This window comes from Tamandua tetradactyla, chromosome X, assembly GCF_023851605.1.
Source record: "Tamandua tetradactyla isolate mTamTet1 chromosome X, mTamTet1.pri, whole genome shotgun sequence".
NCBI lineage: Eukaryota > Metazoa > Chordata > Mammalia > Pilosa > Myrmecophagidae > Tamandua > Tamandua tetradactyla.
Window position 1 is genome coordinate 104,946,986 of NC_135353.1, and position 23,773 is coordinate 104,970,758.

Genomic DNA, 23,773 nt, shown 5'->3' on the forward strand with positions numbered 1-23,773 from the left:
GTAGAGGTAAAAAAAAGAACCAGTAATAAACTAAAGTGAAACAGGAAAACAGAAATAGTGAAAAAAACTGACAAATTGTAGCTGGACAAAATGGACTGCTATTATATCATCTTGACTTTATTATTTCAACTAAATGCATAGACTTGCAGATTTAGTTTTCTGCTGGTTTAGTACACTAACTCTCTCAAGTTGCTAACTTCTACTACATCAAACAGTATACAAAATGTTATAAGGAAAACAGTGCCATTGAAAAATCCTCATGACACTAATTAAAGCAATCTTTAAAAGGTTGTCTACTATTGCAAATGTATAAAGTACACGGATCTTATAAAGTAAGAACTGTGGCCTTGTTCAAAGCTTAATTATTCCTGCCCTTTAGCCTCTTTTTCAAGGAAATATACATTAACCAAATGGCAATTGAGGTATTTGCTGTAATCTTTTTCCTTTCTAAAAGAACAGTGCAAAAATACAAACAAAACCTCCTTCATCCACTTTGACTGCCAAGGCTGTTTTTGCATTTTTTCTCCTGGTTTCTTTTGGAATAGGCCAAGCCCCATTCAATTCAGAATCATCAATATCCTCTGATAAGTTGTCACTTAGATCACTTCTGTTGTGACAGTGGATACCTTCATCCCCATCAATTTTCTGAGACTCATTAGAAGGTGATGCCAGAGCAGTTGTGGACACTGCTCTTCCCTTGAATATTGATGGGAGAAGAGGCAATGGGTAAATGGTTCTTCAGCTGCTGAGTCTTTGCAAGCAAAATTCTCTGTTGTGTTATGATCCGTGTCAATTTCCATTTCACAAAGCATAGTGTCAGCCTGATAATTACCACCTAAAATTTCACACTCTGGCTTATTCAAGTTTTGTTCAGAGGATGAAATACCGGTAGACTCCTCAATACTAGCATCAAGACCAGCTGTACTCTTATCTGCCTCTTCTACTTTCTGAAGAGAGACTTCTTTAATTCCTTCCCCTTCAGAGCATTTTTTAAAATTTCTCTTCCTTTAAGATTTCCTTTGTCAGTGGTGATGATGATGGTAGGAGATCCTGTGCACATGTACTTTCCTTTAGAACCTGTTTACCTTTGTTAACAGGCACTAAGTAAATGTTAATAAGTACTTGCTCCTTCTGTGTCATTTCACTTTGCCTGACTTTTCCATTTTATTATCTTTTTGGATGAGGAGAACATCTGGTGATCAATGCCATCTGAGGAGGAAGCTCCATGGGAAGAGACCCCATGTGAAGAAAAGACTCCATGGAAGAGATTCCATCTGAGCAGAGTCTATGAGAGGCGGCTCCAATTGAATAGGTCCCAGGTAAGCAGACTCCATGAAAGGAAGCTCCACTGAAGCAGGCCCTATCTGAGCAGACTCCTTGAGAGGAGGCTCCATCTGAGCAGACTCCATATGTAATGGCTCTATCTGAGCAGGTACCTTCTGAATAGGATCCTTCTGAGCAGGAGGTATCTGAGGAGGTGCACTGCTTTTTTTTTATTTGACTTATTTTTCAGAGTTTTCTTTCTACTTTTTTTTTCCATGCAGGAATTCTGCTTGTTCTTCTCCTTCACTTTGTCATCACCCTTTGGTACTTTCTGACAGTGTTTGGACCTGCTTTTTACCTTTTTTTTGTTTTTTGTCACAGGTTTTCATTATGCACAAGATAATTAAAGGAATGGGCTTCAGCTTCCATCTTCCTTTTGCTGTTCTTGGTTCTACAGGATTTATTTACTGTATGCACAGCCGTCTCTTTAGGCTCGATTGCAGATTTAAGAGTCTTAGTAGTCACTTGAGCTACAGAGGCATTACTACAGGATTTCTTTCTCCTTTGAGATATTATCTTTTTCCCCTACTTTTCAGGCTTCTTGTTTTTCTTTCCAGCCACATCTTCCTTTTTGTCTGCTGTGTTTCTGTCTTATCATTGGTAATATTGTTATTGGGCAAGTCAGCCTCCCGCTTTTATTTTGTTTGTTCCACTTTTGAAAGGTCATTGTTTTATTAGGACAGGTAGGATGGTTGAATTTGAAACAATACTGCAAATTATACAGAAGTTACATAGTCATATGCAGGGAAATTGAATTGCTGTGGATTAACATACAGCATCCCATGTTTTTAAAACTTATTTCTATCTGCTATTTTGTAGTCACAATGTAGGCAATTAAGAGGGTTAAGTCCATTGTGAACCTGTCTTGCATGGCAGGTTATTTCATGTTAATTAGAGGCCACATAACTACACTAATCACATGGCTTCTCACTTGAATAAGTATGCATATGGCTAGTTAGATGAGCCTTCTGAGAAGTTGAGTAAGGACTAAGTTTACATTTATGTGGGCATTCTCCTGTGTGAGTTCAAACACACTAAATATAATCATTTTTTTTTCTCTCTGAAAAATAGTTGCATTTCCAGTGTATGTTTCCTTTAGGAAAATGGTTTCTCAGGTGTTTCCTCCAGTGATACTTACTGTGGTATATATGCAAATAATACACTTGTAGACTCACTCATGATCCCCAGCTCTGATGCGGTGTGCAGTATAGTGATCATATTAGTTAGACTGTAGTTACAGCAGTTGCAGTGAATAGAGCCTTTGGAGAAATATTCCTCTTTTGCAGTGGAAGAACCAGATTTCCTGACTTTTGTTTGCTTCTCTGTACTTCCTTCCACAAAAATTTTGTCACTGTTAACTCTAATAAGATGCACAAGTTGTCCTTCAGATTCTGCTTCATGTTGGCATGGCTTACAGTGAAAGGGTTTTGTCTTCAAGTTTTTGCACTTGTCCTCTGCTTCAGGTGTTTCAATAAGAAGATCCTCATTTAAGTTAGAAATTTCTGGGGCAGCAGATACCTGAAATACAAGCTGTGGTTTTATAACACTGCGTTCCAAACTTCCCAGTTTCATGCTTTTCATTCCGTTAGGTTCACTTTTTATTTCTGGAGGCTCTTCAAGTCCTTCTCCATCACCATCTGAAAAGTTATTATATGCAACAGGCATCAATTCTGTCTTCTGATTTTTTCATTAGCTAGGTAATTACAGGTACTTCTATTTACTTCTCCAGTCAAGGCACATTTGTCAACATGATAAGGTAAGGAGGGCCAGTTTGGCCTTGGAGAAGTCATGCAAAACATTCGTGTAAGTAGGCAAGGCCATGCCAATGTTGGCGCTGCCAGTAAACAGCCCTACTCCTCCAGAAGACTGTCCCATTACCTGGGTGGCCATATGTGTATTCAAGACATTAACATTCTGGCTCATCTGACGGCCTCCAAACTTGCCCTTGGTGGAAGACCAACCCATGAGGCTCCACAGGCGCCTTCCAGAGGCATCCAGCTCGGAATAGCAGAGAGGTGCTCCTCACGTGAGCTGGCTGTCACCCTCGTGGTCCAGAAGTTTGCAAACTGCATTCACCTGTGCATCTGGTGGTACATGCACCCCAGTCCACCAGGTCTGCCAGCTGAGTGGCCAGCCCTGTCACATTCTTTTATAATCAAGTCCCTCTGGGGTGATGGAAGTTATATTCAGTGTTGGGAGGTACCTATAAAATGTATTCAGTCTTCAGGCCTTTATTGCTGTCAAATCTGTATGCTCCAAGCTTACAAAATAAATCATGCTAGGCCAAACAAGAAAATCCTTGATGAGACTGCATATCCTTATTTCCAGAATTGCTACATTATATTATTTAAACTGTCAATGTTCAATAAAAGCATGACATACAAAAGAAAGTAGAAAGTATGGGTCCAAGAAGTTAAAGAAATCAATAAAAACTGTCTCAGAGAAAGCCCAGACATTAAACTTACTAGAAAAGATTTTCAATCAGCTATTTTATATATTCCAAAGAACTAAAAGAAATCATGTCTAAATAAATAAAGGAAAATATGAGTATGACGTATCACCAAATAGAGAATATCAGTGAAGAGATATGCATTACTTTTTGAAAAACATATAGAATTTCTGCAGTTGAAAATTGCAAAAAGTGGGATGAAAACTTAACTTAGGGGAGTTCAAAAGCAGACTTGATCTGAAAAAAGAAAGAATAAGTGAACATGAAGATAGGTCTTGAGATTATCCAGTCTGAGGAGTAGAAAGAAAGAAAAATGAAAAATGAACAGAGCTTAAAAGACCTCTGGGATACTGTCTTGTGTACCAACTATGGGAGACACAGATGGTGAAGAGAGAGACAGAAAAAGGCAGAAAGAAAATTTGAAGAAATAATGGCACCCAAATCCAAAACTTGATGAAAAACATTAATCTACACATCCAAGAAGCTCACTGAACAACTAGCAGGATAAATTCAACAGTCTCCACACCTTGACCCATGAAAGACAAAGTCAAAGAGACAGTCTTGAAAGCAGCAAGAGGGAAACAACTTATCATGAACAAGGATCTTCATTAAGATTAATAGCTGATTTCTCATAAAAAAATAAGAGAGGTTGGGTGTAGTAGAATGAATAAAATGATGATATAAAAAGGCTGTCAACCATAAATTCTATATCCATCAAACCTATCCTTCAAAGATCAAGAAGAAATTAAGACAGTCCCAGATAAGCAAAAACAGAAAATTCATCATTAACAATCCTTCTTTACAAGAAATACTAATAGTAGTCTTTCAAGTTGAAATGACAGAACACTAAGCAGTAACTCAAATCCACAAGAATAAATATAAAGGAATTCACATAGGTAAATATAAAAGATATATAAATGTATTTTTGTAATACTTATTTTATCCTATCTTATTTAATAACATAACTGCATAAAGCAATAATTATAAATCTGTATTGATGGGCATAAAATGTATAAAGATGTAATTTCTATGAAATAGCAGCACAGAGATAGAGAAAAGAATGGAGATAAAAATTTTTTGGCAAATCATATGGCCGAAGAAAATCACCATTTTGACCTACAAAATCTGTCATTGTTTAATCCTTAAATCAACCTTGAACCTCAAATCTGCAATAGTAGTATTACTTAAAAAGCTGAGCAATCCCCCAAAAGGAATATTTTCCAATACCCACTGGCCATAGAGGATGATGAGCACTGAAGTATCATATGTCAAAGCTAGGAGCTACAGAGAAAGTTAAGTGTTACTACCAAAGAACAGAGAAAGGATCCTTCAAGAGTATAAACAATTTTACTCCACTGCCTGGTCAGGAATTTTTTCCAGTTCCTGCCAACTTGGGCTTGATAAGTTCTCTGAGCCAGCAACTTCTATGTAGTTCTCACTACATAGGTGTCCAATTGTTTGGTCAAGAAAGCACTGGTATAATTGTTAAATGTGAGGGTATTTGTGAATTTAAATCACTAGTAAGTTGATTGCAACTATGGCTGATTACATAAATCAATTTAGGAGATTGCCTTCAACAATGAGAGAAGTCTAACCCAATCAGTTGAAGGCCTTAAAAGGAGAAGTGATGAAAGTCAGGAGGAAGAATTTCCATCTCTATTTCAGCCAGCCAATTTCTTGTGGGGAATTCATCAAAAATCTTCATCATAGAATTTCTAGCTTGTGACTTGCCCTACAGAATACAGACTTGCCCATCCCCATAGTTGCATGAGGTAATTCCTATGATAAATCTCATAATATTTAATTATATATGTATGCATATATTTTTATTTCCTATTGGTTCTGCTTTCCTAGAGAACCGTGATTAATACAGGGGTTAAAGAGAGAAATAACTTATACTATTTTTCATAAGACACCAGAATATAAGAAGCTACATTCAGTTCTGAGGAAGAAGCCTGTGCATAACCCAGACATCCTAGACTTCAGGCCAAATTTAGTGACAGGTAGGGAGTTTAGCTTGCCTTCCCTGGGAGAGGCTTACGCACTGTGTCGAGAAGAGGATTTGGGTGGTTCAGGAGTGATTTCTAGAATGAATGCTAGTTTTTCCCCCTTACCCATCCTCCCCTCCATGACCTACTCCTTTTTCATTGGCTGAAATGTGGACATAATATCAGGAACTGGAGCAATCATCTTGGACCTTAACTAGAAGTGATATTTTGAAAAATGTTAGGACAGCAAGATGGAAGAATCCTGGGCTTCTGTCATTGTCAAGTCTCCCTGACCTGGGATATGGCCAGACCATTACATGAGAGAGAAATGCAAGTTTAATTTGTTTAAACCACTGTATATTGCAGGTTTTTCTGTTAGTCAGCCCTGAATCCTAACTATTTCAGGGCATGTGTTTTTTGATGGGGTTGTGCAGTTTGGAATAAAATGGTGAGGGAAAATATATAGTGAGAAAAAAACCCACAATATAATATTTCAATAATTCTTCTGATTACAATCCTTCCACAGAGTAGGAGAAATATTGAGTTTTGATATTCCTCTGAGGAAGCTTCCAAATGTTTTCTTTCCTCTTTGTTTTGAGTCTTGCTATGATCTTGTTTAACAGTTGCTATGGTTACCATTGCTTACAGTTCTTTCTCTAAGATAGGGGTAGGAGCAAAGTTTTATTTTGTGCAGCTGAACTAGAGAGCTGGGGTCTGGAGTTTTAAAGAGGAAGCCCACTGTCAGGCCCATCTCTTTTCCTGTGCTCCTCCTCTTGACTAGATTGCAAAGGGCTCCCTAACAAGGTTCAGAGGGGTTAAGTAACTTGTCTGAGGTTACACATCTAAGGAGGCACAGAAGCATAATTGGAACTGAGGTGCACCTGACTTCAAAACCTCCTCTCTTATCCCCATGGTCTCCTACTTAGTGACTTCATCCTGCCATTCACTGATAGGCTTCCTGAATGATGACTGGCTATTACCAAGCAATGGCCACTGCCTGGGTTCCTTTTGACTGGGCTCTGTCTATATGGTTGAATCTCAACTGAACCATAACTGAGTACACCCTTCCCCTCTGCTATTGTGCTTGACTGCCTGACTGTACCTCTAGAATCGATCGCTTTTTCTCTAGCAGGTGGGAGTCATGCTATGTACATTCTCCCTCTTCTGCATCATGACTTGCACTCTAATATGACGTAATCTTTATGTTCTCTTGCTATACTTTGAGATATTTAGCTAGGCACAGACGGACAGGCTTTGCTTATCTTGTGGACATGCGTAGATTGATATGAAACACCCAAAGAAGACTCTTTTCTCTTAGTTATCAGCTCCCTTTGTTCCCCAGACTTAAAGTCTGAAATTCTCCTATGAAAGAACTACTCCCTTGGTTTAACAATATAATGTTTCTGCATCATTTTGTAAAGCAAAAGTTATGCAGTACTTCTTATGTACTATCCCACGTGCTTAAGACTTTACATGTGTTACCCAGATGTCTGTTGCCGTCTTGTAGCAAAAATTGGTGGTTGCCTCTCTACCAGCAATTCTCCTCTTCTTGCTGTCAGAGCCTTGATGGTCTCAGTGGTAGGTTCTGATTTGTCTAAATCAATAATAGATGTTCCATTGCCTTTGTCAGTGAGCAGTTTAAGGATATGTCTGTAACGTAGTTTTTACCTATGAGACACAGAAGAAGTCTGTTCAGAAACATAAGGGAAGGTATAGATCCTTTTCTTCTGCTAGATCAGGGTGTCTCAAAAGCTGGGTTAAACATTGACATTTTGTACTGGATAATTCTTTGTTGTGGGAGGGGCCACCCTGAGATATTAGGGTGTCCTGTGCATTTAGCAGTATCCTAGGACTCTATGCACTAGAAGTCAATAGCACTGCCCACCCACATTTTGACATTTTTTTAGTTTCCCAGGCTACTCAAAGCAGATACCACGAAATGGGTTGGCTTAACAATGGGGATTTATTAGCTTACAGTTTTGAGGCAGAGAAAAACATTCAAATAAGGAATCATCAAGGTAATGCTTTCTTCCCAAAGACTGACTGCCAGAGATTCTTGACTCCTCTGCCACGTGGCAAGGCACATGACAGCATCTGCTGGCTGCCCCTTCTCTGCCAGGTTTCTTTGCTCTCAGCTTCTGGCTTCCATGGCTTTCTCTCCCTTTGTTTGAATTTCATTCTCTTATAAAGCCTGCAGTAAGAGGATTAAGACCCAACTTGGGCCATGCCTTAACTGACGTATCCACATCAAAAGGTTCTACTTAGGCAGTAGGTTTACACTCAGAAGAATGAATTAAGTTTAAGAACATAATTTTCTGGGGGTAAATACAGTTACAAACCACCACACTCCACCCTTTGGACCCCCAAAAGACATTTTTTTTCTGTATGTAAAATACATTCCTTCCATTACAATATCCCAAAAGTCTTGAATCATTTCAGAAACAATGTTTAGTACAAAGTCTCATCAAAATCAATTGTAGCTGTGATCTGTGTGGGGCACAGTTCCTCTCAGTACATGGACCTGTGAAACCTAGAGAACAGATTATCTGGTTCCAACACGCAAAAGAGGGACCGGCACAGGATAAGCATTCTCATTCATGAAGAGAGAAATGGGAAAAAAAATAAGGGTCATGGGTGCCAAACAATTCTCAAATCCTGCAGGGCATATGACATTAGATTTCAGGGTCTGAGAGTCATCCAGGGAATGATATCTTCTTCTCCAGGCCTGATGGCACAGTCACCATGACCTCTCCAAATACATGGGTGCTGCTCTTCCCAAATAATGGGGTGAAGGCTTCAACCTTGTCAAGCACAGGGGTTCTAAGCGAACTCTAGGTCCACCTTTTTCAAACATTGGGGTGGCATCCAGACTCTCAGCAACCCCCAAACATCTAAGAAAACTGGGGTGGTAACACTCGTCCTGAGCAATGGGGTGGAATGTCATCCCTCTCCAAGTGACATGTCACATTCACCCTTTCCACACACATAAGTGGGCTTGCTCTCTTGGCCCAAGAAGATGTCTTCAGTCCAGACATCAGCTTCCATAGTTCTGCTTTGAGATTTCTTTTTCCTTCAATCTATCATCCCCTTTCTGTCTCTTTTATTCCAAGTTGGCAGTGGTTTTGTTCATACAGATTTCACAAAAAATACTTGTCAGTTTTGCATGTAGTACACAGGTGTCTGAACCATGAGACAAAAAAACTTCCCATAGATCCAGTCTGGATAACTGCATTTCCAATCCTGACTTGCACTGAAATGTCTGAGTGGTTCTATGTTCAGTTAAACCCTCACAATAACAAATACATGTCTCTGGGTATTGCCATATATTCTATTGGGAGCAGAATCACCCCTGAGTGATAACCACTCTCTTAGATGTTATTGTATCTCAATGTGATATCTGAAACTCTGACATCCATCTTAATTACTTAAGAGAGCTAACTCAGGGAAAGTCTGACACCCTGAGAATGAGAGAGTAGAAACATGGAGAGATCTAGAATCTTGTATTTGTAGAGCCACTGAGTACCAACCTCTGAGTTGCCTTACTGGGAATATTGCTATGAAAGATAGTGTAGCACAGTACTATTTACACCTGCTGGATTGAGGTTTTCTGGTTATTGTGAATATAAGTTCTCTTATATTCCTCTTTAAGTTCTCTATGTCAGATGGTGTTTTCTCAAAAATAATATTATTGAGGAATGTAAAATTTTATGTTAGCTCCTGTACAGGATATGGAGTAAATTTATATCACACACATCTCAGCAAAGGAATTTAAAAAGCCCATCAAACATGTTTCTTCTCTCAAATTCCTCTTCCCCACTGCTTAACCATAGGTGTATCTCCTCATCTCCCTGACTTTTTTTTCCCAACAAAGTATCCAGTGTTTATATGCTTCCTTCATATATAAATACTAAGTAAGTCTGTGCTGCCCCTAAACTTGAATATGCCACTCATTTCAATGCTCAGAAAAAAGACTCTGAGGCTAAACAGGATTCATAGTCCTCAAGTGTAGAGCTCATTTATTTTTACTTCAATTATTATTTTTTAATTTTCAACTATCCCTACTTCATTTGTTTTTACTCTGCAACACTTTGATAATAATCCCATAAAGCTTGTCAAGTATTTCTCCTAAACAGATGGCATTAGTTACCATTAGGCATCAATTAGCATGTGGGTAAAAAAAATAACAGCGGTTTACACAAGATAAGAAATTTTTTTCTTACATAACAAACGTCCAAAGGAATTCAGGTGAGAGCTGGTGTTGCAGCTTCACGATATCATCATGACCAAAGCATCTTCTAGTTTTTCACTCTACCTCTCCAATATGCATTTCTTTCTGTTATATTCTGTTATATAGTTACAATCATGAATGTTCTGGACAGGAAGAAAAGGAAGGGCCGCGGGAAAAAGTGTGCAAAACATGTCTTTTTAAAGAAGCCATCGGGGTGCCTAGCAACAATTTCTGCTTATTTATTATTGACCAAAACTGTACAAAATGGCTAAGCCTATCTAGAGGGAAACTGAGAAATGTAGGTTTCAGCCCCAAACAAAATTGTTGTGCTATTTGTAGGGAAGAAGAGAAATGACTTCTGCATAGGCAACTACCAATCTGTTAAATTAAAATTTCTCCATCTTATTATACACAAATTACTTCAGTTGATCTTTGCAACAGATCAGTAAGGAAATGGAAGCTTAAAGCACTCAACACCATCCAGCTCACAAATAGCAAAACTGGAATTCAATAAGTTTACCTGACTTCATAGATGGAAGTCTACACGCATTAGGCATCCCAGCTAGAGTGTGTTAGAAATGGAGGTTTACCAAAGAGATGATCTAGCCAGACTTCATTTTACAGATGAGGATATTGAAGCCCACTGATGGAAAGGAGTAACGTGAAGTCACATAAGGATTTAGTTTCAGAACCAGTACCCCAAGACTTTCCACTATGCCATGTGAGATTATCAGATAATGGGTAGGATCCAAGACATTTTGAGAGGACAGTATTGAAAATAAAGAAATTGCCCATGGGTATGGTGATTGATCACAGAAAAGGCCCCTACTCCATTTCTTTAAACTCCTTATTCTGCTTCTCCATTTCCTTCCCAACATGGTTTAGTAAAAAATAGAAAGTGGATTAGATTGAAAGCCAGGAGACCTCTGTTTCAGTTCCACTTATACAATTCATTTCATTGTTTGTCTTTGGGAAAACTACGTGTCTGTTCTGAGGCCTCAATTTAACCTCATGTAAAATGAGCTGGGTAAACCAATGATTCTCCAGCTATGACGCTCTGAGTCCTTGAAATACAAGAAGCCTAGATTCTACTTGGGCTACAGGCAAAGAAAGAATCCTGTAATTTGGAATATGGAAAGAGGAAGCAAGAGCTAGAAGCTAGAAGGAGAATGAGGAAGGACATGTAACTCAGCAACAGACTGAGGCATTGAGGGAAAATGAAACTTCTTAAAGAAAAAAGAGCCAGTATGTTTCTGAATTCCGTCAGAGGACTAACAGCTTAAGTCCAATACAAAGCCCCTGTTAGGACTGACAGTGCAGCTGGAGCAGCAATGAATTATTTGCCCTGCCCTGCCGATTGGCAAGGCTCTTTACTTTGCTGAACTATTCTGTGAAAACCAGACAACAGAAAATGTAAGGGCCATTAAAAAGGTAACACTTGGCTGAAAGGCTCCCTGCTAGTGTGCTGGAAAGAGTAGGCAGTGCCCACATGGTTTACATAACTCCTCAGAGCCCTTGAGAAGCCCTGCAGAGGGCCCATGGCTCTCTATCCATTTTCCCTGAACACATAGATTTTATTTGACTGTTCCTCAGCATCAATTCTCCTATAATAAGCTGCCTTTGACAATTTTGCTGTTATGCAATACAAAGGCTCCAGTGGAAAGGGAAGCAGTTAAATTCTAGCATTAAGAATTCTTGGAAAGGATGTAGAGACTGAGTCAGAGATTAGGGATACAGACAGAGAAAAGAGAAGAAAGAGGTTCGAAAGGATGGGAAGCTAGGCCTGACTGTCAGTTAGTCTTTGAGGAATCCTGGCCATGCCTTGGTCAAATTCTTCACCTCTCTTAGTCTCATTAACCTTTTCAGTAAAACAGGAGTGCTGGCCTGGATCAATTGATTTGAAAATATATTCCCAGTGGTATACCTCAAAGACCACAGAAATGTGTGTATTTGAATGTAGGTTGAAGGGGAAAAGATTAGGCAGAGTGAGTGAGTCTCCAGCTCCAATTTGAAAACAACTCCCTTTTTATTATATATATGTGTGTGTGTGTGTGTGTGTGTGTGTGTGTGTGTGTGTGTGTGCGCGCGCGAATGTGTTTGTTTTAAGGATTTAAATTATTTAAAAAGCAATTTTCTTCTTACATAGTTATAACACCAGTAGACCAAATGTTCTCTAATAGTTTTGCCTGCTTTGGCATTCTGGAATTATCACATTCTAGCACTGAGCTCTATCTCTCTCTTCTAGCATGCACCTAGCCTCAGAAAGTCATGATTAATGGTAGTGGTGGAGGGAAGAGAGAAGTTTGTATAGCAAACTGTATTAAGCTTTATTGAGGTAAAACTTTTCCAAATTCTAAGTAGAAGGAAATGAAGACAGAGAGGTAAATGCTGGAGACAAGAGGAGGTTTCTATAACTGTGAATATGTTGAGAGGTTATCTTTTATATTGTGTCCTCTCTTTCTTTCTAGCTTCATGCCAATGTTCTTTCTGATGGAGCTTGTATTACTCAAGAAAAATTCTTTAAGATGTCATCCGATTGTCCAACATTTCTTTTTGCTCAAGTTGAAAATAAAAAAGGTTTTTCTTATTATAAAAATAATTCAGAGGAATGTCAGTGAAAAGGTTAAATAGGGAACTCCATGGTACCATTCTTTAAAAGAAATACACTTACTCAGTTTACTTTCCTAAGCAGCTCAAGTGAACACCACACAATGTTTTGGCTTAAACAAAGGGAATTTACTCACTCACAATTTTGAAGTCAGAAAAAATCCAAATCAAGGCATGATCAAGGGGATTCTTTCCCCTCAAAGACTGTGGCATTCTGGGGCTGGCTGCTGGAGATCCTTGTCCTTAGCTTGTCCCATAGCAAAGCACAAGGTGTCATCTCCTGGTCTTTCCCTTCTCTTCTGAGTTCCACAGTTCTTCAGCTTTTGGCTGCTCCATCTGAGGCTTTCTCTCTTTCTGTCTGAATTTCACTCTGCATATAAAGAACTCTAGTAATAGGATTAAGACCCATCTTGATTGAGGAAGGCCACACATTAACTGAAGTAACATCATCAGATGTCCTACTTATAATGGGTTCACCCTCAAAGGAATGGATTAACTTTAAGAACATGTTTTTCTGGGGAATTCTAGAACAACTCCAAACCACCACACATACAAATTGACAGAAAGTGACAGAATAAACTTCATCATAACTATAGAAAATAGCCAAAGGTTTATGGCAACCCAATGTATGCTTTACCAGAAGAATGATATCTGAACCTCATTGAAAATCTTTGTGCTGTTTTATCTTACCCTTGCCCTCTCTATACCAGCATGGCTGCCATTGTTGAAGATAGAAGTCTATGTTGCCAATGTGGATTTCTGTTTCTGGAGGGGATAGAGCAAACCTTTTGGTAAAAACAAAACAAAACAAAAACTGTTGCCTAAACTTTTTCCTCAAAAAAATTGTGCTTTCAGTTTTGACCTATTGGGTGGTTCTCTGAAGGACCAACACACACACACACACACACAAAATGCCTTTATTTCACCTAAGATGGAACTCTCACAAGGTGGTGAAGCAGCTATGCAGAGAACATTAGAATTGTAAACTTACAACTTAATAAATTTCCCTTTTTGAAAGCCATTCCATTTCTGGTATATTGCATTCCAGCAGCTTTTGCAAACCAAAACATATTTTGGTACCAGAGAAGCGGGATCTGTGGTTTGCAAATACCTAACATGTTGGAAGGCCTTTTTAAATGGATAAGGGGGAGATTTTGGAAGATTTGTGAGGAGCTTGAAAGAGAAAGCCTAAAATGTTTTGAAGAGACTGTAGGTAAAAATATGGACTCTAAAGATACCTCAGATAAGGCCTTAGACAAAAATGATGCATGTGTTATTGCAAACTGAAGGAAAGCAATCCTTGCTTTAAAGTGGTAAAGAATCTGGAAAAAATAGCCACTAGTTTTAGATAGAAGGCAGATTTTAAAAGTAACAATGTTAATATTTTGTGGAAGAGATTTTCAGATTAAATGTGGAAAGTGCAGCCTGATTTCTTCTTGCAGATTACAGTGAAATGCGACAGGAAAGAGATAAGATAAGAACTGAACTCTTGGGTACAAAGAAACCAGAAACTGATGTTCTGAAAAACTGTGGGCTTCTAGAAATGGAGACCCCAGAGAATAGTGCCCCACATGAGGATTTAACGAAACATGGAAGCAGTCAGCCATTACAGGACAAGCGAGGATTTGAGATGGAGTTATCCAGAAAGAATTTGTGGGAAGTCCTTTTGTCTGAATATTGTGAGATCTATATTAATGAAACCACTGCCAGTCTTGACTAAAAGGGACAGAAAAGGGAAAAATTGTAGGAAAAATAATTTCAGAAGAAGAACCATGGAAGCTGAAGTTTGAAGTCAGGAAATCTTGGGTCAGGAGAGTGGAGCCACCCACGCACTTGGAAAGAATGAGTTTGTCCCAAAGGCAGAAAGCAGCCTTCAAATTCGATGTTCTGGAAGAGCTGTACCACTTCAGGCTTTGGAGAAGATAGCACACAACCTTTGGGGATTGGGAGAGCCTGGCTGCCACCCCATTTTTCCGGAGGGGTTGAGCATGTGCCCTGGAAATGGCAGAGCATCTGGGTGCTGCCCTCATGCTTGAAGAGGGTGGAGCCAAGAAAAGGTCTTCCCCTCAGAGTCCCCCAAAATTGCATTTGGAGAAAGCCAGGCCACTGCATAGGCCCTTGGAAAGTGTGGGACTGCCACTTTCTAAAAGCGCCAAGGATAAATGACTCTTAGGCTTTGAAATCTAACGGAGTTTTCCCTGAAGGTTTTTGAATGGTTTGGGTCCAAAGACCCTTGTATTTTCAGAACTGTTTGGGTCCAGTGACCCCTGTGTTCCTTCCAATTTCCCCTGATGGAAATAGGAATATGTATCCTATGACTGTCCCTCCTTTGTATATTGGCAGCAGAAAATTTGTTCTGAGTTTTACAGGTCCAGAGCCAGAGGACAATTTTGCCTTAAGACAGACCATGCTTGTAGCTGACTTTGTTGAGATTTTGTACTGTTTCTGGCTTTGTATTGTATTTGTATTTTTATGGAAATGGTTTAAGGCTTTCTGATATTGGTATGGAATGAATGCATTTTGCATTTGGAAAGAGTGTGTCTTTTGGGGGTCCAAAGCATAAAATGTGCTGGTTTGAAGCTATTATGTATCTCGTGTCCTTTAAGCCTTGTTCAATATAGCTGGGTAGGATCTCTTTTTTATTATTTCAATGGAGATGTGACCCATCCAAGTGTGGGGGATAACTTTTGATTAGATGGTTTCCATGGAGATGTGTCTCCACCCATTCCATGTGGGTTTGCTTACCGGACCCCTTTAGGAGGGAATCATTTCAGAAAAAACCTAGAGCCATCAGGAAGAACAAAGCACAGCTAGCCAGAGACATTTGGAGTTGAAGAAGGAAAACGGGGGCTTCATGAAACAAAAAGCTGGGAAAGAAAGCTAGCAGGAATCACCAAATGCCTTTCCAGATGACAGAGGTGTTCTGGAGCCATCAGCCTTTTTTGAATCAAGGTATCTTTCCCTGGATGCCTTAGTTTGGGCTTTTCACAGCCTTAGGACTGAAAACTTGAAACTTAATAAATTCCTCTTTTTAAAAGCCACACAAAAATCACTAGCTGGCCACAAAAGGAGACCACTATCCAGGGAACAGAGACTTCAGTGACCATTCATGATACAGAATACCATTTTTACAAAAATGGTTTGGAAAAGTCACTAAACAAAGTACAATACTCAACAAGCAGCAACTGAATATAATGATGAGAAGACAGACTCTATTTCCAGAATTATGACATTATACTATTTAAAATGTCTAGTTTTCAAGAAAAAATATGAGGCATGCTAAAAAGTATAGCCAATCCACACGAAAAAGAAACCATCAGAAACTATCCTTGAGCAAGCCCAGACATTACATTAGACAAAGAATTGAAATCAATTATCTTAAATAGACTCAAAAAGCTAAAGAAACCCACAACAAAGAACTGAAGGAAACCAGGAGAACACTCTCTCACTAAATAGAGAATATCAATACAGATGTAAAAATTGTCTGAAAGAACCACATAGAAATACCAGAGCTTAAAAGTGCATTAACTGAAATGAAAAAAATCACTAGAAGGGCTCAGTGCCAAATTTCAGCTGGCAGAAGAAAGAATCAGTGGACTTAAAGATAAGCCCATAGAAATTATCCAGTAAAGGATAAGAAAGAAAAAAGAAAAAATTAACATGGCCTAAGAGATAGGGTGAGACAACATCAATCATACCAACATATGCATAATAGGATTCGCAGAAGAAGAGGAGGGAAAAAAGGGAGCAGAAAGAATGTTTGAAGAAATAATGGATGAAAACTCCCCAAACTTAATGAAAAATACGAATCTACATTTTCAAAAAACTCAATGAACTCCTAGTAGGATAAATGCAGAGAAATGTACACTGAGACACTTTGTAATCAAACTGTCAAAACACAAAGACAGAGAGAATACTGAAAACAACAAGAAAGCAGCAACTTGCCAGGTACAAGGGATTATAAATAAGATTAACAGCTGATATTGCATCAAAAACCATGGAAGCCAGAAGACAGTGAGGTGACATTTAAAGTGCCAAAATTAAGAAAAATGCAAACCAAACAATCTTATCACCAGTAACTCTATCCTTCAAAATGAAGTAGAAATTAAGGCATTCATAAATGTAAAAAAGTTGAAGGAATTCATTGAGTTCATTGCTAGCAGACATGCAGTGCAATAAATGCTAAAGGGAGTCATTCATGTTGAAAGAAAAAGATAATAGACTGAAACTTGAAGCTATGTGAAATAATAAAGAGCACCAGTAAATATAATTATATAGTAATTAGATACAAATATATCTAACTAAATTTAAAAGCAAATATTGTATTTTTAATTAATAATATATTTTTCCTAAATTGGAAATGGTTTAAAAGAAGCATACATAAAACAATAACTATTAATTTATATAATATATATAGACACACAATATATAAATAAATCATTTTTGATGAGGACAACACAAAAGCGGAAGGATGGAACTATATGAGAGCAGAGTTTTGTATGCTATTGCAGCTAATTTGTTATTGATTCAAACTAGGTTGTCATAAAATTAAGATGTTATTTGTAATTCTCAGAGTAACCCCTAAGAGAATTACTAAAATACATGAAGAAAATGAATTGAGAAGGGGATCAAATGGTACACTTAAAAAATCAAGAAAATATAAAATAAGGCAGTAATATAGGGACTGAGGAACAGAAGGAATAACACATTCAAAGAACAAATAGAAAAATGACAGAAGTAAGTTCTACCTTATCAATAATTATATTAAATTGTGAATGTATTACTCTGTCTATTTGAAAGACAGGAAGTAATGGAACAGATTAAAAAAAAAAGAAACATGATGTGACTATATTCTTCTTTGAAGAGATTCACTTTAGATCCAGAAACACACATGGGTTGAAAGTGAAAAGATGGAAAAGATATTACATGTAATCAGTAAGCAAAGTGGCTATTCCAATATCAGACAAAATAAACTATATCAGAAAGTGTTACAAGAGACAGAAGGACATTAAATATTGATAAAAAGTTCAAGACATAAAGAGATATAAAATTATAAATATATACATACCCAACAATAAATCACAAATATATGAAAAAAAATTGGCAGAATTAGAGGGAGAATTAGACTGTTCTACAATATTATTTGGAGATTTCAACTTTCCACATTCAATAATGCATATAACAATTAGACAGAAGATGAATAAAGAAATCAAGGGCTTGAGCAACACTAACAAGTCTAAATAAATTTTAAAATATTGAAATTATAGAAAGTATCTTCTGAAGCCACAAGCAATGAAACCAGAAATCCAATACCAGAAGGGAAACTAGAAAATAACTACAAGGGAAGTTAGAAAATACTTTGAGACAAGGGAAAATGAAAACACAGATATCTAAATTTGTCAGATGGAGCAAAAGTAGCACTTAGAGGAAAATTAATAGTTGCAGATACCTACACAAGTTGTAAATGCCTACATAAGAAAATTAATAACTGTAAATGCATACATATCAAATCAATAAAGGACTATCACACCTTAAAGAAACAAAAAAAGAAGAGAAAACTAAACCCAAGCTTAACAAACGAGAGGGAATATAAAGATTAGTTCAAAGATAAATTAAATACAGAATAGAAAACAATAGAAAGAATAATCAAACCAAAATTTGGCTTAATGGAAAGATCAACAAAATTGAAAGCCTATGGATAGATTCACTAAGAAAAGAAGTGAGAAGACTCAAATTACTAAAATCAGAAATGAAAATGGGGCCATTACTACCAAACTTATAGAAATAAAAAGTATTATAAGAAAATATTATGAATGATTGTCAAATCCTATATCTGATAAAGGTCTAGTATCCAGAATATATAAAGATCTTCTACAATTCAACAACAACAGATATATCAATTGAAAATAAGCAAATGTCTTGCATAGACATTTCTCTAAAGAAGATAAACAAATGGTCAAGAAGAACATGAAAAGATGCTCAACATCGTTAGTCATTAGGAAAATAAAACTGAAAGCCATAATGAAATACTATGTCACATCCCCCATAATGGTTTTGATAAAATAATGGAAACCATCAGGTGTTGACAAAGATGTAGTGTAATTGTAACATTTAGAGATTATTGGTAGGATTGTAAAATGATGCAGTTTCTGTGGAAAACAGTGTTTGATTCCTTGACTAGTTAAACATCAAATTGCCATATGACCCAGCAATTTTATTCATATGTATATGTACAAGAGAATTGAAAGCAGATGTTCAAAGAAAAACTTGTCCATGAAATTTTTGTTCATAGTATTGACTCTTAGTGCATACTATTAACAATAGCCCAAGTTGTAAATGCCCCAAATGGCCATCAACTGATGAATGGATACAGAAATTGTATATCTATACAAAGAAATATTATTTAGTCATAGAAATGAATGAAGTGCTGACACATGTCATGACATGAATGTACTTTGAACACCTGCTAAACTGAAAAAAGCCATACAGAGAAGACTGAGTATTCTATGATTTCATTTATGTGAAATATCCAGAATAGGCAAATCCATAGAAGCAGAAAATATATTAGTGGTTTCCAGGGGCTTGGGAGAGTGAAAAAAGAGATGTAACTGCTTAATGGGTATGGTGTTTCCTTTTCAGATGATCAAAATTCTCAGGAACTAGAGGGTTGTTTTGGTTTGCTAAAGCTGATGAAATGCAATATACCAGAAAAGAATTGGCTTTTACAATGGGGATTTATTAGCATACAACTAACAGTTAAATGTCCAAATCAGTGCGTCAACAAGCAATATTTTCTCATAGAAAACTGGCTACCAGTGGTCCTCAGCTCCTTTTTCACATGGCCAGGCACATGGCAATGTGTGCTTGTCTCTCCCTTCTCTCTTGGTTTCCTTGCTTCCAGCTTCTAAATTCAGTTGCTTACACTCTGTTTTCTACGGGTTCTCTCTCAGCTTCTCTGGCTTTCTCTCTCTCAATTTTTATGGGGCTTTTTTCTGTTTTTTCTCTCTGTCATTTATTTCCATATAAAGGACTCCAGTACGAGGATTAAGACCCACCCTGGGGCATTCCTCAACTGAAATAACCTATTCAAAAGGTGTTACCTACACTAGATCTATGTGCACAAAAATGAATTAAAAGAACATGATCTTTTCCGGGATACATACAGCTTCAAACCATCATAATAATTTTGCAACATAGTGAAAATATTAAGTATTACTGAATTGTACACTTTAAAATGGTTAACATTTAAATTTTATGTTATGTCTTTTTTTCACAAAAAATATAACAAAGAAACTTAATTTATGGACTTCTGTTTCTAGGTAAGAAGAATTAACTTGGTTCATATTAAACCTCTTTGCCAAAAAATAATAAAAAAATACAAAATTAAATCTGAAGGTATTGGAGAACTGCCAAAGCAGCTGAGATTTGAGGGCACATGATGCTGGAGAGAAGGGAAATGAAGACAGCATGACATTTGTGTCACTGTTTTTTCTCTGAAGTTCTTCGCTAATTTGTAACTGGCACAAAGAAAAGAGGTTGAGAAGCTGAGTAGAAATCACAACTAACAGATTGAGAAAATGAACACAGCTTTGGATACCACATAGAGCAAAGGAGATGGTTTTTAAATTTTTTACCTCAAAGACCTGCCAAGTATGAAAACTTTGGCAAACATGTTCAACTTTCATAGGGAAAACCTGAAGGATTACACCTCAGCAGCAAAAATGAACTGGAGATAGACCAACCCTCACAAATCCTGAAAAACAGATTCAAAATAGCTCAATCCTATATTGGATTAAGAAAACCTTCTTTAGTCTATCTGTCTGCTAGACACAAAAGTAATATCATCCAGAGCTCCTATAATATTTGTCTGGCATTCAATAAAAATTACCAGGTACAGCAGGAGACAAGATCATGAGTGAAAAAGTCAATAGAAAACAGACCCAATGATGATCAGTTATCAGAGTTGAACTTTATAGTAGCTGTGATTAATAATCCAAGAAAACAGATAGCAAGATAGAGAATTCTAGTGGAAAAATGAAATCTTCAAAAGTAAATTGAGACATTCTAGACATATGAAATGCAATAACTAAAATTAAGAAGTCAAAAGGTGGGTTTAAGGGCACATTAGATATGGCTAAAAAGACAGTATGCTTCAGGAAAGGTGGCATGGTAAGAACCTATAGGACACACTCCTCCTCCAGTAATAGCTAATGGAAAGGCAGAAACTATCCTCAACAATAGCTCTGGAGTTCCATAGGTCAGGAGAGCACTCTACAGCATCCAGAAAAGAGAGAAAAAAAAGACTGAGAAGCTGTGGCAAAGAAAATTGTGAATGACTTGCTCCATGGCAGTGGCAAACACCCATACTCCATCTTCAAGTCAAGTAGTCTCAGACATGGATCATAGATGGCTGTCACAGGACAGAGAAGGGAGCAGAGGCTTTCCTCCCCAGGAACAGGCCAAGAGCCAATACCTGGATCTTGATTGTCAACTTTGAATCACTGGATCCCAGTTCTGAATCATTGTTCTAGCTTCCCTGACAGGTCTATACGTGGTCATTGATTCAACTTGAACTTTATATGAGGTGGAGCCTGTGGAGGTTGGAAAAAACCACACCCTCCTTAGGGTTGTGGAGAATGGTTAGCTAAAGAGTGCCATATACTGAGCAGGCCAGAAAGCACAGCTCCAAGGAGGTGAAAAAATGGCTCTTTACTGTCTTTCCCAACACTCTCCCTTGGGCCCTTTGGAACTTATCTGTGCCCCTTCACGGATCTCTGGCCTTGTTTTGATCACTTAAACATAGACAATTCTAAAGATCTACAATAAGTTGAACCAAGTTTCAAAGAGGAACCTTAACACAGAGCCAATCAGCAATAAAACCCTAGCCAAGAGAGAGAAACTGACCATCAGAGTAAACTCATCAAAATAAGTAGATGCCTAGACATCAGCACAAAATTACAAGCCATATGAAGAAACAGCAAGATATGGCCCAGTTAAAGTTATGAATTTAAAAGTCAGGGAAGACAGATTTATATCAGATAGATATAAAAAAATTCAAGAAGATGAAGGAAAATGTAGCTAGAGATAAAAGATATTAACAAGACATTGGGTAAGTATAAAGATGAATTTGAAAGCATGCAAAGAAAAAAGCAGAACCTATGTGAATGCCAGACAACAGAAGTGATCAAAAAATACACTGGAGGCATGCAGCAGCAGATTTGCAAAGGCAGAAAAAAGTTTCAATGAACTAGAAAAAGGGCATTCAAATAATACAGACAGAAGAACAGATAAAGAGAAGAATGGGAAAAGATTGAGCAGGGTTTCAGAGAATTGGCTGACAGCAAAAAGTACACAAACATATCTGTCATGGGTGACTCAGAAAGAGAAAGAGAAAGGAAAAGGAGAAGAAAGAATATTTAAGGAGTTAATGGCTAAAAATTTATGAACCCTAATGAAAGACATGAATATACAGATCCAAGAAGCATGGTATACATCAAACCAATTAAATCCAAATAGACCCACTACAAGAAATATACTACTCAGAATATCAAATGTCAAAGAAAAAGAGAATTCTGAAAGCAGCAAGAGAAAAGTAATTCATTACACACAAGTGACCCGCAATAAGAATAATGCCAACTTCTCATCCAAAACCATGGAGGTAACAAGGGAGTGGTATGAAATATTTTAGGTACAAAAAAGAAAACCTGCCAGCAAATAATTCCTTGTCCGGCAAAACTGTCCTTCAAAAATGAGGGAGGGGGCTTAAAATATTCACAGATAAACAATAACTGAGAGATTCTATCAACAAGAGACCTGCCCTACAAGAAACACTGAAGGGAGTTCTGCAGCCTGAATGGAAAAGACAGGAGAGAGAGGCTAGGAGGAAAGTGCAGAAATGAAGATTATCAATAAGGGTAAACTGAAAGTGTCATAAAAGAGACAGAAACATAATAAGACATATAAAATCCAAAGGCAGGGTGCCACAAAATACATGAAGCAGACATTGAAAAAATTGGAGGGAGAACTAGACATCTGTGCAATAACAGATGGAGAGTTTAATACACCACTCTCATCAACAGACAGCATGTCTAGACAGAGAATCAATAAGGAACAGAGAACTTGAATATTATGATGAAAGTACTAGACCTACAGACATATACAGAGCATTGCCCCCCAAAACACCAGGGTATGCATTCTTCTCAGGTGCTCATGGATGATTGAGATAGACCCCAAGTGCTCCAAGATAGTCCACATGCTGGATCACAAAACAAGCCTCACTAAATTTTAAAAATTGAAATTATACAAAGTTCTTTCCCTGACTACAATGGAAGGAAGCTAGAACTAAATGTAAAAAATCAATAAAACTTGCACCTAGAAACCTTATTTCTGTAATAATGAAACTAAGCCTAACTATAATTAGTGCCTAAGAAACACCCCCTGCAAACATCCTTGTTCCTTAAAGTGTGGTCTCTATTTAATCCAAACTCTGAAAATAAACTTATTGTATTTCCCCATATGTGGTACATGACTCCCAGGCATGAGTCTCCCTGGTGCTGAGGTATTATTACCAAGCATTACTCAGCAATGCATTTGAAGAAAGATTTTGATCAAAAGTGGGAAATAGGTTAGAATACCCACCTTTCATGTGTGAGACCTGGGTTCAATTCCTTGACCATGCATGCCCCCCCCCCCAAAAAAAAGTGGGAAATACTAAATAGTATAGAGTTTTTACGGCTAGGAGATATCACATAAAGTTGGGAGATCATTCTGGAAGTTATTCCTACAAAGGTTTCAGCCAGATTTCAAACTGCCTCAAAAAATTAACCCTGAAGGCTCTAGGGGTGTCTGAATACCATAGGTAAGCCACATAGCTACATGAAGTCACTGTTCTCTAGGCAGACTATAACTGGGAATGTATGAAAAGCTATTTCTCCAATATAACATAGTTATATTCACTTTAAATCCCCTCATCATGATACTTCTGTTTCTTTTATTTGAACCATAAATTTCCATTTACTTTTATTTTCAGTTTATTTCTCAGAGACTGAAAGCCTCTGGATAGTTCTAATACTGGTTGAGCCCTGAAACCAGCAAGTATGCATTAAGTTGCACTGTCTACTTCTTCATGCTTGCCATGAGCAACAAAATGAGGATGATTGGTCATCCCATCCCAAAAGC

General features: G+C 37.6%; 2 pseudogenes; one reads left to right on the forward strand and one right to left on the reverse strand.

Annotated features, from left to right (window-relative positions):
* Nucleotides 1–362: 362 nt before the first annotated feature.
* On the reverse strand, nt 363–3,213 carry LOC143671984 (RE1-silencing transcription factor pseudogene; annotated as a pseudogene).
* The window catches only part of LOC143671985 (complement C1r subcomponent-like protein pseudogene), a 75,378-nt pseudogene continuing 54,818 nt past the window's right edge, over nt 3,214–23,773 (forward strand).